The sequence below is a fragment of the Oncorhynchus mykiss genome, chromosome 25 (assembly GCF_013265735.2).
Source record: "Oncorhynchus mykiss isolate Arlee chromosome 25, USDA_OmykA_1.1, whole genome shotgun sequence".
Taxonomy (NCBI): Eukaryota; Metazoa; Chordata; class Actinopteri; order Salmoniformes; family Salmonidae; genus Oncorhynchus; species Oncorhynchus mykiss.
This window is the reverse complement of record NC_048589.1, coordinates 13,566,651-13,581,805: the sequence shown is the minus strand read 5'-3', so window position 1 is coordinate 13,581,805 and position 15,155 is coordinate 13,566,651. Positions and strand designations below refer to the sequence as shown.

The 15,155-nt window shown below is 41.8% G+C and overlaps 1 protein-coding gene across 15 annotated transcripts in view; it reads left to right on the top strand.

Moving 5' to 3' along the window:
- Positions 1-1,290: 1,290 nt before the first annotated feature.
- LOC110505383 (myelin transcription factor 1-like protein) overlaps positions 1,291-15,155 on the top strand; it is a 138,877-nt gene continuing 125,012 nt past the window's right edge. For 3 of the 15 annotated variants that reach the window (XR_005039510.1, XR_005039511.1, XM_036962455.1), the window contains exon 1: positions 2,136-2,321. The gene's annotated coding sequence lies outside the window, so the exon portion shown is untranslated. Of the gene's footprint in view, positions 1,729-2,134; positions 2,322-15,155 lie in introns of those variants that run through there. The other 12 variants (XM_036962444.1, XM_036962446.1, XM_036962450.1 and 9 more) reach the window with 6 other exon arrangements.

Below are 15,155 nucleotides of genomic sequence, written 5' to 3'. Positions count from 1 at the left end.
ATTTTCTTATTATTTCAGTCAAATAAATTGTTATTTTTAAAACACACATTATTTTACATTTTTGTTTATTTGTTTATGACCCCTGACTGCAAAGTAAATTAATTGTGCTTGATTGGCATTAACATACCCAAATACGAATTTGAAATGATAATACTGAGTCCCCTCAGGGCTCCCATGTCCCAATCCACTGGAGTACTTATCATGCCTAGTCACTCACTGCTAGCCTGGCAGCATTACTAAAGAAAGCTCTCTGCTTGTTGATTCTACTAAATGTATGATTTGTTAATTGTTATTTTGGTGATCAAAACAGAATATTAGATTAATCTATCATACTGTAGATAGGCTATACTCAAAGAGCAAAATATTTAGTATGTTTTCTTATTTTCTCTTGTCCTCGTGTATTTTCCTAAAACTATTCTTTTGAATATGAACAATGTAAAGATTGGTGGAAAAAAAATGAATGGAATAATATCCAGCCTATGTTCTCTCGTGGTATTACCACTCTGTTGTTGTCCCAAGCTACACTCTTAGAAAAAAAAGGTGCTTTGAACCTAAAAGGGTTCTTCGGCTGTCCCCATAGGAGGACCCTTTGAAGAATCAATTTTGGTTCCAGGTAGAACCCTTTTGAGATCCATGTAGATCCCTTTCCACAGAGGGTCTTACATGGAGCCCAAAGGAGTTCTGCATGGAAGCGAAAAGGGTTCTACCTGGAACCATAAAGGGTTCTCCTATGGGGACAGCCGAAGAACCCTTTAGGAATCCTTTTTACTAATAGCTACTTTGGCAATTCATTCAAACTCACCAGTCGAATTAGCACTTCTGCCGGTATGAAATGAATCTCATTTCTAATCTAATTATGGTGATGTCTCAGGGACCAAATTAGCATACCTTCATTTGCATATCTGGGTAAATATGAAAATTCATGTACTGTTATTCACTTTTCATTCACACAAGAGTGGCTATGAATGTCAGCACTCTACGACAGGACATGATTATACTGTAAATATGTCCTCGGTTTGGGCCAATAGGTTCTCCTGACTCCCTGTATTGGCTGAGAACAAGGCTAGCCTGCTTCCCAAGTGATTTATCTTGTCTCCTCCACCATGCTGCTGCTCAACATAGTTCATTTTAAAGCCCAGCCTGGAAAACAGCCTTAATTAACTGTGTGAACTACAATTCAGCAGCCTTCCTCTATATTCTACCATCTTACTGCTCAAGGTTCCCCTTACAGCTGAACCACAGACTTGTCCCCCCCTCCCTCCCTCCCTCCTGAGACCCAGGGCCCGTGGGAAGAACTGACGCTGGGAGCAGACAGTCTGCAATCCTGAATAGTTGTAGGAGCGAGAGAGAGGCAGAAAGAGAAAGAGAGAGAGAGAGAGAGCAGTAGAGCTAGATTGTGGGAGAGGTAGAGAAACAGGGATACATGTTCTACTCATATACATACATATACAGAGAGCGAGAGCGAGAGAACAAATTCAGGCTGGAACAGAGAGAAGTGACAGTATTTTTAGTCTTCCTCAACCCTTTCTTTCTCTTCCCAGCAAGCACACGCTCTCACACATACATACACTCACAGACGCACACTTGCTTTAGGGTACCAGGCGGCTTGGCGTTCTTCTTTGATGTTTTTGGTATTCATCAATCTCGGTACGGTGTGCTGTGCCGTGTGCGTCTCACAGGGTGAGGAGTCTGTCTGCGTGGATGTCTGAGGATGCCAGTAACACTACGGTAAGCCACACACTTCTCCTTCTCTCCCTTCTCTTCTGTTCTCTCCTTTGCTGCAGTCCCTCCGTCACAGTGGGGTAGCTAGCCCCTGCCATGCATGTCCTTTGCTTCTCTTTTCCCCTCTCTCTCTCTCTGTCTGCCACTCCACTCTTTCTTCCGCTGTCTCTCCTCTCGGCTGTGCACTCTCACCATCGTTTCCTTCCCTGCCTCTCCTCCCTCCATCTCTTTCTCGCCCCTTCGCTTTGCCTCATTGGTGCTGCCCTCATTCCTTTTTTTCCATTAATCTCCAGGCCCATTGGTCGTCTGCCTTCAACCATTTATCTCTTCTCCTCCTTCCCTCTCCCTTGCTCGGTCTCTTCCCTCTCCTCTCTCTCTCCCTTGTTCCCTTGTCTCCAGCCGACTCTCAAGTCATAAAAATTATTTGCATACAGGAGGAGAGGAGAAGTTTGTAGGGAGCACTATGAGTGTATGAGGGGAAAAGAACGAGTGAGAGAAAAAGAGAAGTAGAGAGAGAGAAAGAAAGAGAGCAAAAAAGAAAGGAGGACAGACTTACTGGAGCATAAAAAAGTTTGAGAGAAGACTGCATTTTGAGACTGGTGGGTTACTCTTCTTTCCTTCTTCGTGTGAGCACTTTGGCTTCTGTCAATATTAAGTGAGTTTGATAGGAGTAAATTGTCAAAAGAGACTTATAGCTATAAAATTGAGAGGAGGATATTTGTTAGGTAGGATAGTGAACTATGCAGTATTACAAAAATCCCCTTCCTTGAAATGCTTGAGTTTCAGGTATTACAGATATTTTATAGATATTTTGAATATTTATAGAAATATGTGTACTCTCTGCATAATGTGCTTTGGTTTGGAAGCCATGATGCCAAGCTTTGTTTAGCTAAGTTGTTTGATTGAATGGCAAGTACAGTGTTGCACTGCTTTTGGATATTTTTAACTTTTGGCTGGATTTTGATATAGTTGATATTCACTTTTTATTTCGTTGCAGATATTGTTTTGCCCTTTGACTGCTCTATATTGTTATAATTCTATAGCATACAGCTAACTTTGAAAGGAAATGTTACATTTCAGAGGCAGTGTTGCATTGTTTTGAATCCACACAAATGGCTAACTAATAATAACAAATGGGAGACATACGCTTTGCTTGTAATGAATGGGTTGTCCCTCAACATTATGCAGTTTATGGGAATAAGTTGTTTTGGTGGTACAAAGCTTTCCGTACTTTAACTCCAGTCTTTTTCTATTATGCTATTTTTATTTTGGCAAAATCAGTGTGTTGTCTTGTTGTTAGAAATCTTCCTAAAATTACATATGATGTATTACATTATTATATTTAAATGCACAATACTATTAATTCTCATATAAACGCACACTGGCAAGAAGTTCCTGTTCTCGTGACTTAGCCACAACTGTCCGGGCTCACGAAGTCCCACACACACATTCACAGACACACACACGCACACGCACACACACACACACCAGACTGTTCACACATACGTCCCTGTCCTTTTGGGCTCAATTCCTCCTACACACCTTCTCTGGCTCGCATGTGGGAAAACAACATGCTGATGTATAGTCTGGGCTGGTGATCTCCACCATGGCACAGAGCAGAAGGCTGAAGCGCTGCAATCTGTTTATCAGGGTGAAGAAAACAGACCTTAACAACAAAGCTCTGAGAGAAAATGAACTGTCAGTCCTATTTTTGTTCGACGGATGTTCTAACAACAATTGCCTTTTGTTTTTGAATAATGAAGAAAGTGATAATTATGTCTACAAATGTCTGTAAATGTAGAAATGGGAATCTAATGGGTTCCAGAGAAAAGTAGTGTTTTCTTGTCATTGCTTGTCATTGTGAGGAGACCTGCCGCATGTTGAAAGGATGTTCTGGAGAATTTTCAGGTTACTGGATGAGAAAGGAAAGGTATTGCTTATCATGAGACCGTGTTCAGTGTGATGGTTTGTGTGCAGAGGTGGGTAGGGTTCTTTATAGATGTAATCTCTTACAGTTACTAGTTACAGTACCTGTCCAATATTGTAATCAGTAACGCAACTTTTTGATGACCCAAACTCATTAACATATTTGGATTACTTTCAGTATTTTTTAAATTTACTTTCCCTTTAAGAGGCATTAGAAGAAGAAAGAAGGATCCTTTAAACACGTGGTGTGTCATCATAGTGATCTCTGACTTGTGGTCAGACTCGCTCAGGTGGAGCAAACTTAAACGTGCGCCTTTTTTCAACGCTGAATTGAATGTCATTGGGGAAACAGAAAGGTGACATAATGTATCCATTCTGAATTTAAAAGTAATCCAAGAAGTAATCATCTCATTTTTCAAAAGTTAGTGTAATCTGATTACAATGTGTAATCAGTTACTACCCAACCCTGTACGAGAGAGAGTGAGAGCGAGAGCGAGAGAGAGAGAGAGAGAGCGAGAGAGAGAGAGAGAGAGAGCGAGAGCGAGAGAGAGAGAGAGAGAGAGAGAGAGAGAGAGAGAGAGAGATATAAAGACTGTATGTCTCACTGCGGTGCCTAACGTGCTTTGCTGTGCAGGATGAGGACAGTGAGACAGCCAAATGTGATTAAATTATAGAGGGATGGCACGCTCCCTGGCTCTCAGTGTAACCATTTCCCCGGGAACCCCCTCCCTTTATCCAATTAAATTAAATTCAAGGGGCTTTATTGGCATGGGAAACATATGTTAACGTTGCCAAAGCAAGTGAAGTAGATAATATACAAAAGTGAAATAAACAATACAAATTAACAGTAAACATTACACTCACAGAAGTTCCAAAAGACTAAAGACATTACAAATGTCATATATGTACAGTTGAAGTCGGAAGATTACATACACTAAGGCTAATCAAACAAAATAATGCATTTAAATTGTTATAGTTCAACTTCTTCAGTTGGCTATAGAACGTAGTCATTGCTGAATGTACAGTTGAAGTCGTAAGTTTACATATACTTAGGTTGGAGTCCTTAAAACTCGTTTTTCAACCACTTCACAGATTTCTGGTTAGGACATCAACTTTGTGCATGACACAAGTAATCTTTCCAACAATTGTTGACAGACATATTATTTCACTTATAACAATTCCAGTGGGTCAGAAGTTTACATACACTAAGTTGACTGTGCTTTTAAACAGCTTAGAAAATTCCAGAAAATGATGTCATAGCTTTAGAAGCTTCTGATAGGCTAATTGACATCATTTGAGTCAATTGGAGGTGTACCTGTGGATGTATTTCAAGGCCTACCTTCAAACTCAGTGCCTCTTTGCTTGACATCATGGGAAAATCCAATTCCAAACGCCAGAAGGTACCACATTCATCTGTACAAACAAGAGTACGCAAGTATAAACACATAGGACCACGCAGCCGTCATACCACTAAGGAAGGAGACGCATTCTGTCTCCTAGAAATTAACATACTGTGGTGCGAAAAGTGCAAATCAATCCCTGAACAACAGCAAATGACCTTGTGAAGATTCTGGAGGAAACAGGTACAAAAGCATCTATATCCACAGTAAAACGAGTCCTATATCGACATAACCTGAAAGGCCACTCAGCAAGGAAGAAGCCACTGCTCCAAAACTGCCAGAAAAAAAAACAGACTATGTTTTTGCAACTGCACGTGGGGACAAAGATCGTAATTTGGGGAGAAATGTCCTCTGGTCTGCTGAAACAAAAATAGATCTGTTTGGCCATAATGACCATCGTTATGTTCAGAGAGAAAAGGGGGATGCTTGCATGCAAGCTGAAGAACACCATCCCAACTGTGAAGCATGGGGGTGGCAGCATCATGTTGTGGGGGTGCTTTGCTGCAGGATGGACTGGTGCACTGCAGGAGGGACAGCGTGTGCAAGCAAAGAGGCATACAAACCTGAGGCAGGTACCTGGCCATCACAAAGCCCTGACCTCAATCCCATAGAAAAATTTGGGGCAGAACTGAAAAAGCTTGTGCGAGCAAGGAGGACTACAAACCTGACTCAGGTACACCAGCTCTGTCAGGAGGAATGGGCCAAAATTCACCCAACTTATTGTGGGAAGCTTGTGGAAGGCTACCTGAAACCTTTGACCCAAGTTAAACAATTTAAAGGCAATTCTACCAAATACTAATTCAGTTTATATAAACTTCTGACCAACTGGGAATGTGATGAAAGAAATAAAAGCTGAAATCATTCTCTCCACTATTATTCTGACATTTCACATTCTTAAAATAAATGGTGATCCTACCTGACCTAAGACAGGGAATTGTTACTAGGATTAAATGGAGTTTAAATGTATTTGGCTAAGGTGTATGTAAACATCAGACTTCCACTGTATATATACCGTGTTGATAACGATGTACAAATGGTTAAAGTTGCCAAAGGGAAAATAAATAAGCATTAATATTGGTTATATTTACAATGGTGTTTGTTCTTCACTGGTTGCCCTTTTCTTGTGATAACAGGTCTATTAACAGGTATTTCACCCAGTAGACTTGTGAGTTTATCAAAATCGGGTTTGTTTTCGAATTCTTTTGTGGGTCTGTGTAATCTGAGGGAAATATGTGTCTCCAATATCCATCCCTTTATGCAGCGGTCCTCTTATTCATTCACCCTCAGCATCTCAAGGATCCCACAAAATCAGAACAGTCTCTGGAGGCCAGACAGAAAGTCAGTGGGATTTGAAAATATACCGGGTCACTTTCGGCAACATTACTGTGTCGGCCGTGTGGCCGATATGTAAGCTTGTTAAATATCGGTGATACTATCAAGAGCAGTGTGTGGTTTCCTTCTTCCTTCGGCCACATCACTGTGAAATTACAGGACATGGAAGTGTTGAGGTTCTTATCTTAAGTGCTGAGGTTCTTATCAAGAACATTTGTTTGGATTCAAAAAGTAATTAAGAAAGTTTGCTTTTAATCAATTTTGAATAATCAATTTATTTATTTAAATACCATTGATGTCTATTTCTTCCTGATAATAACATTGCTTTTGTTGATTGAGTGCTGTTGGAGTGTCTGGATAAAATAATAGGTTTCGTTGATTAAAGGTCCGCTATCGTGGGCAGAGCGTATTAGTGCCATAAAAATTATACTTTCTTTACTGACTTCTTACAAAACAACATCTGCACAGAATAACCTCTGAACCGTTGTTAGCAGTTTCTATATTTCTATTCCTGGTAGCTGGGAAAGTAATTATGTATCTCTACAATAATGACTGCATCACTCCAGTGGGTTGAAACTGAAACACATGTCCAAGACATGCATCTTTAATTCTTTACACCATATTGTGTGTGTGGGGTAGTGTGTATGTGCGTGCATGCGTCCTTGCCTGTGTATGTGTCTAAGGATCTCCAGGCTTGCGTGTGAGTAGCATGTCCCCACCTCTCAGCAGACTAATGAATGAGCATTAGGCCTCATGGGAATTCTATAAATGCTAAACCTACTGGGTCATATAGCTACACGTTAGCCTGTCTGTGCTGGGTTAAAGATGATAGCATGACTAAGGTAATGTTAGCTTGTCTGAGGTCAGTAGAAGGAGGTCACACAGCCAAACTAATATCATTCTTTGTGCTGGGTAGTTGGGTCACATAGCAACACGCTAGCTAGGACTGCCTGGCTGGGCTGTGGGACAGTGGATGCACACTGACTATTTTAATGGAACTGTTCTTTAAATGTATTTTTATTTAACTGGGTCATGGGTCATGGGTCACGCCAGTTAGCCTGTCTGTGCAAGGGTTAACAGGCATTACCCACCTAGTGGGCACAGACGTTCATTCAACATCTATTCCACATTGGTTCAACATAATGTGGTTGAAATGACGTAGAAACAACGATAATTCAACCAATGTGTGCCGAGTGGGCAGGGATTGTGATGAATAAACAACTCCCTGTCATCCCCCAAACAGCATCCAGGATCCAAACTGTTTTATAATCTGTTACATTCACTGATAAAATTGATTCTTAATTCGATCGCTGAGATATTTTATATTAAAATATAACGTTACTCTGCAAATGATGGTCCTCAAGAGCTTTAGAAGGTGATTTGGTGGTCCCCTGAATAGAAAAGGGTGGGAACCACAGCTATAGGGCGTTATAAGTCTGCTAGCATGACTGTGTGCAAATGTTAGATTGTCTAATGTGGTGGAGGAGGTTAGTATGACTGTGTGCAAACTGTCACCCTAACAAAGTGAGATTGGCATTAGCCTGAGTATCAGTCTCTGTAGCTAACATTCCACTCATTGCCACTCCTTGTCATTGCCAAAGAGACTGGCCTTACAACAATCTTCAAATTTGAACATTCTGTCATTAATGACCTCGGGGAGATCGGAGGATTTGATCACAGCTATCATCCAATCATAATGTTAATGCAAATTAGACTGATAGGAACACTTTGTAACTTAATACATACATTTGATTGGAAACATTCTAACATTGGGCATTCTGATGTAATACATTTAATTGTAAACATAAATATTGGGAGCAGGGAGAACAGAGGATTCCCGTTTATTGCAATACTGTGTCTTCAGAAAGTAGCCACACCCCTTTACTCTTTCCACATTTTGTTGTGTTACAGCCTGAATTAACATTTTATTACATTTAGATTTGGTGTCACACACAAGACCCCATAATGTCACAGTGACATTTTGTAGCTAGAACATTTTTGAAATGAATAAAAAATGTCAAGCTGAAATGTCTTGAGTCAATAAGTATTCAACCCCTTTGTTATGGCAAGCCTAAATAAGTTCAGGAGTAAAAATGTGCTTAACAAATCACATAATAAGTTGCATGGACTCGGTCCATGTTCAATAATAGTGGTTAACATGATTTTTGAATGACTACCCCATATCTGTACCCCACACATACACTTATCTGTAAGGTCCCTCAAATCGAGTAGTGAATTTCAAGCACAGATTCAACCACAAAGACCGGGGATGTTTTTGAATGCCTTGCAAAGAAGGGCACCGATTGGTAGATGTGTGCATTTTTTTTTTAAAAGCAGACGCTGAATATCCCTTTGAGCAAAGTGAAGTTATTAATTTGGCTTTGGATGGTGTATCAATACACCCAGTCACTACAAAGATACAGGCATCCTTCCTAACTAAGTTGCCGGAGAGACAGGAAACTGCTCAGGGATTTCACCATGAGGCCAATGGTGATTTTAAAACATTTACAGAGTTTAATGGCAGTGATATGAGAAACGTGCAGCAGGGCACGTAAGTAATACTGCAACAAAAATAGCTAAGAAATAGAGCGTTATGTTTGGGGAAAATGCAACACAACACATCACTTAGTACAACTCTTCATGTTTTCAAGCATGGTGGTGGCTGCATCATGTTATGGGTATGCTTGTCATCGGCAAGGACCAGGGAGTTTTTTAGGATACAAATAAACGGAATACAGCTATAAGCACAGGCAAAATCCTAGAGGAAAACCTGGTTCTGTCTGCTTACCACAGACACTGGAAGACCAAATAGCCTTTCAGCAGGACAATAACCAAAAACACAAGGCCAAATCTACACTGGAGTTGCTTACCAAGACAACATTGAATGTTCCTGAGTTGCCTAGTTACAGTTTTAACTTAAATCACCTTGAAAATCTATGGCAAGACTTGAAAATGGCTATCTAGAAATGATCAACAATCATCTTGCCAGAGCTTGAATAATTTTTAAAATAATAATCAGCAAATATTGTACAATCCATGTGTGCAAAGCTCTTAGAGACTTACCCCAAAACACTCACAGCTGTAATCGTTGCCAAAGGTGCTTCTACAAAGTATTGACCAAGGGGTGTGAATACTTATGTCAATCAAATATTTCTGTATTTAATTTCCAATAAATTAGCAAATATTTCAAAAATAATGTGTGTGATGGGTGATATTTTTTATTTTTTATTTTTTCAATCCATTTTGAATTCAGGCTGTAACCCAACAAAATCCTTTCTGCAGGCACTGCATATATATTTTTAATTGCTCAAAATAAGTGACCAAACTACTATATATTGCCACTTCTGGGACAAGCATTGGGCTAGGAGAATTGTTTAAGAGCTTTAAAGGAATACAGAGGATGGAAGAGAGAGAGGTTAGTGGGGGATGCCAGCGGAGATGCATGAATTGTGTAAGAAGGGAACAGGGATGGTGTGTAAATTAGAAGTGAATTCATAGGCTGGGCTATTATGCCTAATCCACCATCCGCATGCTAGCCTATATATTAGGCCTAGTTTACTACTGTGAATTTAGGCGACCACTACCTGTGCTATGCAAGCTCTGACGCACGTTTTGTGCCAATTAATTGAAATTGAGCTTTGCGACATTTTAATTAAATGTGCAATAAAAATGATAGTGCCTAGGCCTATTTAATGAAACTCTCACAAAGCAGGGAATCCCCATTCCCCACTGAGCTATTTGTTTGGAAATGGCAAGTTCACTTTCTCATCCATAAGCGTATATCAAGTGCAAGTGCGTAGTCCAGCAGCTCACCTCAGCATGATGAGGGGCCTTTTCATTAGGAGGGACGTCTAACATTTCCTAAGTTTAAGTGTTAGACCTATGGGGACGCCTATACGTTTGTCAGTCAAGCATAAGTGATCGTTGTAGCCTTTTATCGTCTAGACACAATGTTGAAATATTTCCACGCCCACAATAGAAACCACCAGGATTCCGTCACATAGGCCTACTCAATTCAATGAAAAAACCATCAAGAATTACAGGGGACAGTTTGGACAAGTGGATCCGGTGCAAATCCGACATCCTCTGGAATAGGCCACGTGCTGATATTTCTCTGGAAGGCGGCACATGCTAATTACACAATGTCTATAGTTGTACTAGAGCGGTCACATGACAGTGTGTCTGTCTGATTGTGAGTTAATGAATAAGGTCCTGGATGAGGGTGTTCCTCCCTGTAGAACGTGTTTACCCCAGGCCACCCAAGGGCCTATCTACACCGCCCAGGAGAGGATCACACAATCCCCCTGTGGAGACAGATAAACAAGCTTACAGCTAGCTAGCCCCCTCAGAGCACCGCCCATGACACAGTATCTGACGCACACTGTATTTATAAACTACATATACTGTACATCAGAATGATGAGGGATGGAGGTTTATGCTTATGATGATTCATAACCAGGATAAAATCAATTAGGCCGTGGTCTGGATAATTTTAAACAGTTGAATTATGACTATGTCCACTCGTAAACCACTGGCTGGATGTTGAAGAGACATTGATGTGCTCTTGCGATCACTGAATGTTGTGGTTCGGCTGGTTTTGTGATAGGATAAATCCAAGGTAAATTCTGTCAATACTGGTCCTTCAGTGATGTGAGAAAGTGGGCTCTAGTGTGCCTCACTGGTTCATGCCAGGTTTCTGTAAGGCTTAAGAGTCAATGTGCTGATGAGTGAGTCCACCAAACTTCCCCACATATGGATAGTTGGTTGTAAAATCTTATTAGAGTGCCAGATTAAGCTAGCAGATTACTAATACCTATCCAATCATTGGAGATTTTACCAGAGGTGCCTAGAGGAATAGGACTATGGGTGTTGATTTGGAATTGGTCATCTGTCTAAGAACACATTACCTCGCTATCCTCTCCTCTCCAGCCCTTTCCTCTCTGGGACGGAAGCGACCCTATAGCAGCCCCACGTCTCCTGGCTTTCTGGGGGGAAACATGATGTATTTCCTGGAGGGCAGGCCAATTAAAAACCAATCAGGCCTGTTGGAGCGTGTGCAGGGTAATGGGAAAGCCAGGAGAGCGGAGGAGCTCAGTGATTAATGGACACTTTCACCTTGTGGCACAACAAGTCCCCACGGGCATTCATCACCTGGGACACCACTCACCTAATCAGGGCTGGGCTGGCACCCAGCACCCACGACCATCCAACGTTGTCACTACCAGACACATCTGCATGAGTTACACTGGCTGTGGCTGGCTGATAATGCAGTGGATAGGAGCTGGATTGGTCACATTCCTCCTGGGTTATGTTTTCAGAGCGTTAGCCAGCACAAATTCAAGCCAACGAAGGTATTAGCAGTGCGAGGGCTGTTCCATTTCAGGAGCTGCACTGACCTATTTCACACAAGCAGACAGACAGGCAGGCAGGCGTAAATAAGAATTTTCATAACCTGGTTTGGCCTTCTACCGTTAAGTAAACAAACGCAGCTCAGAGAACTTAAAAAAAGTGCATAGGGGCCTGCGGTTAAGCCTGTTAACTTCATAATATCATTATGATCAATCCGATATCTGAGTGTTGTCACTGATGGTAATCAATTATACGTGTTTAAGTTGATCATAATCAGTATTTAGCTTGCTTTGCTAACAGAGGACCGACCAAATGGTGGGACAGCATTTTTTAATATTTGTCCCTGTAAGCCTCACCTGTAGTGTTTTCTCTATTCCCCCGTCCTTCCACCTACACATACCTTCTGAGAGCGAGGCAACCGTGTGACTTTGTGAGAGAGAGAGGCATCGCTAAAATATCTCAGACATGCTAATCCCAGCGTGCCTGCTGGCTTTTTTTTAACCTCTTCCTATTAGGTGTCTGTTACACTTGAGGTGCGTGCTTCTGTCACTTGAAAGAAAGAGGGAAGAGGAAAAAAAAAAAAAAATGTGGAAAATGAAGGGAGAAGGTAATCCCCCCTACCTCGTGCTTGGCTGGGGGAAAGCGGTGCGACATTGGAAAACGATTAGAAGACGCCAATCCATTATTCATTAGTTAGATTGGGGAGGGCGCCCGCTCCTTATGTGTGTCTGGTCTTCAAATCGGATTTGTCGGTTTTGATCACTGTAAAATCTCCCAGTTGCGCGGTGGCAATATTGGGCGAATATTACACTGTCTAATGGGTAATTGATAATGGCAAGTGACACCAGATGGGATGAATGGACAGATTGTGGGAGGAGGAGGCATGGAGGGGGAAGAAGGAATGACTGTTGAATATGGCTGTGCATGTAGTGGATACATGCATGGATTCTTTTCTTATTTGATTTAACCTTTACCTCCATCAAACAATCCATGAATCTCTTCCAAGGGAGACCTGGCCAATGAGGCAGCTTCAGTATAAAACTTAGGAGGACTATGTTACATGCAGAACATACAATCAAAACAGCCCTCGAACAATTATGGAAAAAGTGAAAAGTCATGCAGACTTTACTGGGTCATTATTGTAAAAGAGAATGTGTTCCCAATGATGTTCCTTCTTAAATAGATGCCAAACAAATACATTTAATTTTGTGTATGCGAAAATTCAAAACTAGAGCTGCTGCTGCTTCTGCTGTGTGTGTGTGTGTCTGGACTGTTGGATGTGACGGTGTTTGAGTCATTGTGTGTCTGAGGGTGGCCTGGCCCCAGCCTTCGGCTCCGGTTCAGAGGATAGCAGCAAATGAGAGGTGTCACAGGATGACAGGACAGGAGCGCTCACTAGCCTCCTTAGGAATGACAGGCTCATCCCAACACAGCTTCATAACACACACACACACACACACACACACACACACACACACACACACACACACACACACACACACAGCTCAGATCAATAGTACAGTAGCAGGTTCTAGACAGGGAGCCATTGTTTGGCCAACATATGTTTTAATGATTTGGGTTCAATTTGACCACTTACTACCTGCCTCGACTAGACAAATCAAACTCTGAACTGAGGAATGCTGCTATGTTTGTTTCAGACAACAATTGGCGTGCACTTATTTTTGATGATGTGTCAAAACTCCCTTTGAAGTGGTGAGATTGGGCTGGTAAGAATAAGCGATCGATTTGTTTTCAAGCCACTTTTTGGAGCCCTTCATGGGGGAAGACAGCTGCAGTTTAAAGAAACAAATGTATCGGTAAACCCAGCGCAGACAGGTTCCACTGAACAACACACAATCATGCACCCTCTTCAAAAAAAGACAAGGTGATTTCTTAGTTAGAAGCTTAGAAACTATATCTGGCTGAATGAGATACGACCAAATGTATCCAAACAAACAAACCCATTGTTATGGAACTACACTTCAATAATCCTGTTTCGACTGTTTACTGTTATAATGAGTACATTATTGCAGAGATGTGAATGGTTAGCCACTTGTGATGTTGAACTGATAAACCTTTGTTTCAACCCTACAACAAGGCCACACATGATGAAAAAACACCTATATAACAATCAGAGCAGGTGTGCTGTTGTCAGGATTGCCACTGGTTACATTAACACGTCCCTAACAGGGCAGAGTGTGGTTGACCCTTTAGCGACGTTAGCCTACACATGCTAGTGTGAAGAGTGTGACTGGTGTGGAGACAAAGAACAACATTTACCTGTCATCCAGTGGAGGCTGCTGAGGGGAGGAGGGCTCATAATAATGTCTGGAGAGGTGTTTAATTGGCTGGGATGGTGTGAATGGAATGGTTTCCAAACGTATTTTATACAGTACCATTCAATTCCCTCCATTTCAGCAATTACTATGAGCCGTCCTCCCCTCAGCAGCCTCCACTGCTGTCATCAGACTACAGTATATTCCAATACATTGTTGGAGCTGGAGGAATGGAACCAGCAGCGTTGCAGTTCTTGACACACTCAAACCAGTGGCCTGGCACCGACTACCATACCCAGTTCAAAGGCACTTGTCTTACCCACTCACCCTCTCAATGGCACACATGCACAATCCATGTCGCAGTTGTCTCAAGGCTTAAACATCATTTAACCTGTCTCCTGCCTTTCATCTACACTGACATCAATAAGGGATCATAGCTTTCACCTGGATTTACCTGCTCAGTCTAAGTCATGGAAAGAGCAGATCTTCCTAATGTTTTGTGCACTCAATGTATACAAAACAGTTTTTACAATTGACTATTTGGCAAAGTGAGGAGGTTGGATGTAGTCTATAAACTCAGCCTATAGTACACTTACTTCCTCATAGATTATACGTGATGCCTTGTATTGGATAACCCGACATTTTCTACAGACATGCACACACACAAACAAACACACTCACAGACAGAGATAGACAGATCGAGACAGATATAGAGAGAGCCAGAGAGAGGGGGAGGGAGAGAAAGACACACAGAGAGGGAGGGAGAGAAAGAGTGTGTTGGTTGGGATTGGAAGAGTGCTAGAGGACAGATACAGCTCCTCAAAGTAGGGCAGTTCCACCTGGTACCTGGGGGCCTCACCCACATCCCCAGAAACCGCTGACACGACACCACCAGGGCCCCTCTCAAGCCCTCTGTCTCTTTCTCATACCTCCCTCCCCTACTTCTCCACCCCTCTGTCTCTGTCTCCTTCTCTCTACCTCCCTCCACTCTCTATATCTTTCTGTATTCACATCTCTATCCTTTTACAACTCTCTCTTTCTCTCTTCCTATGCCATATGTGCTCTCTCTCTTAATTTCCTCTCCTTCCATGTGCTCCCCATCCTCCCATTCCCAAACGAAACCTGCCGATACTTTCCCTAATGCTTCCAC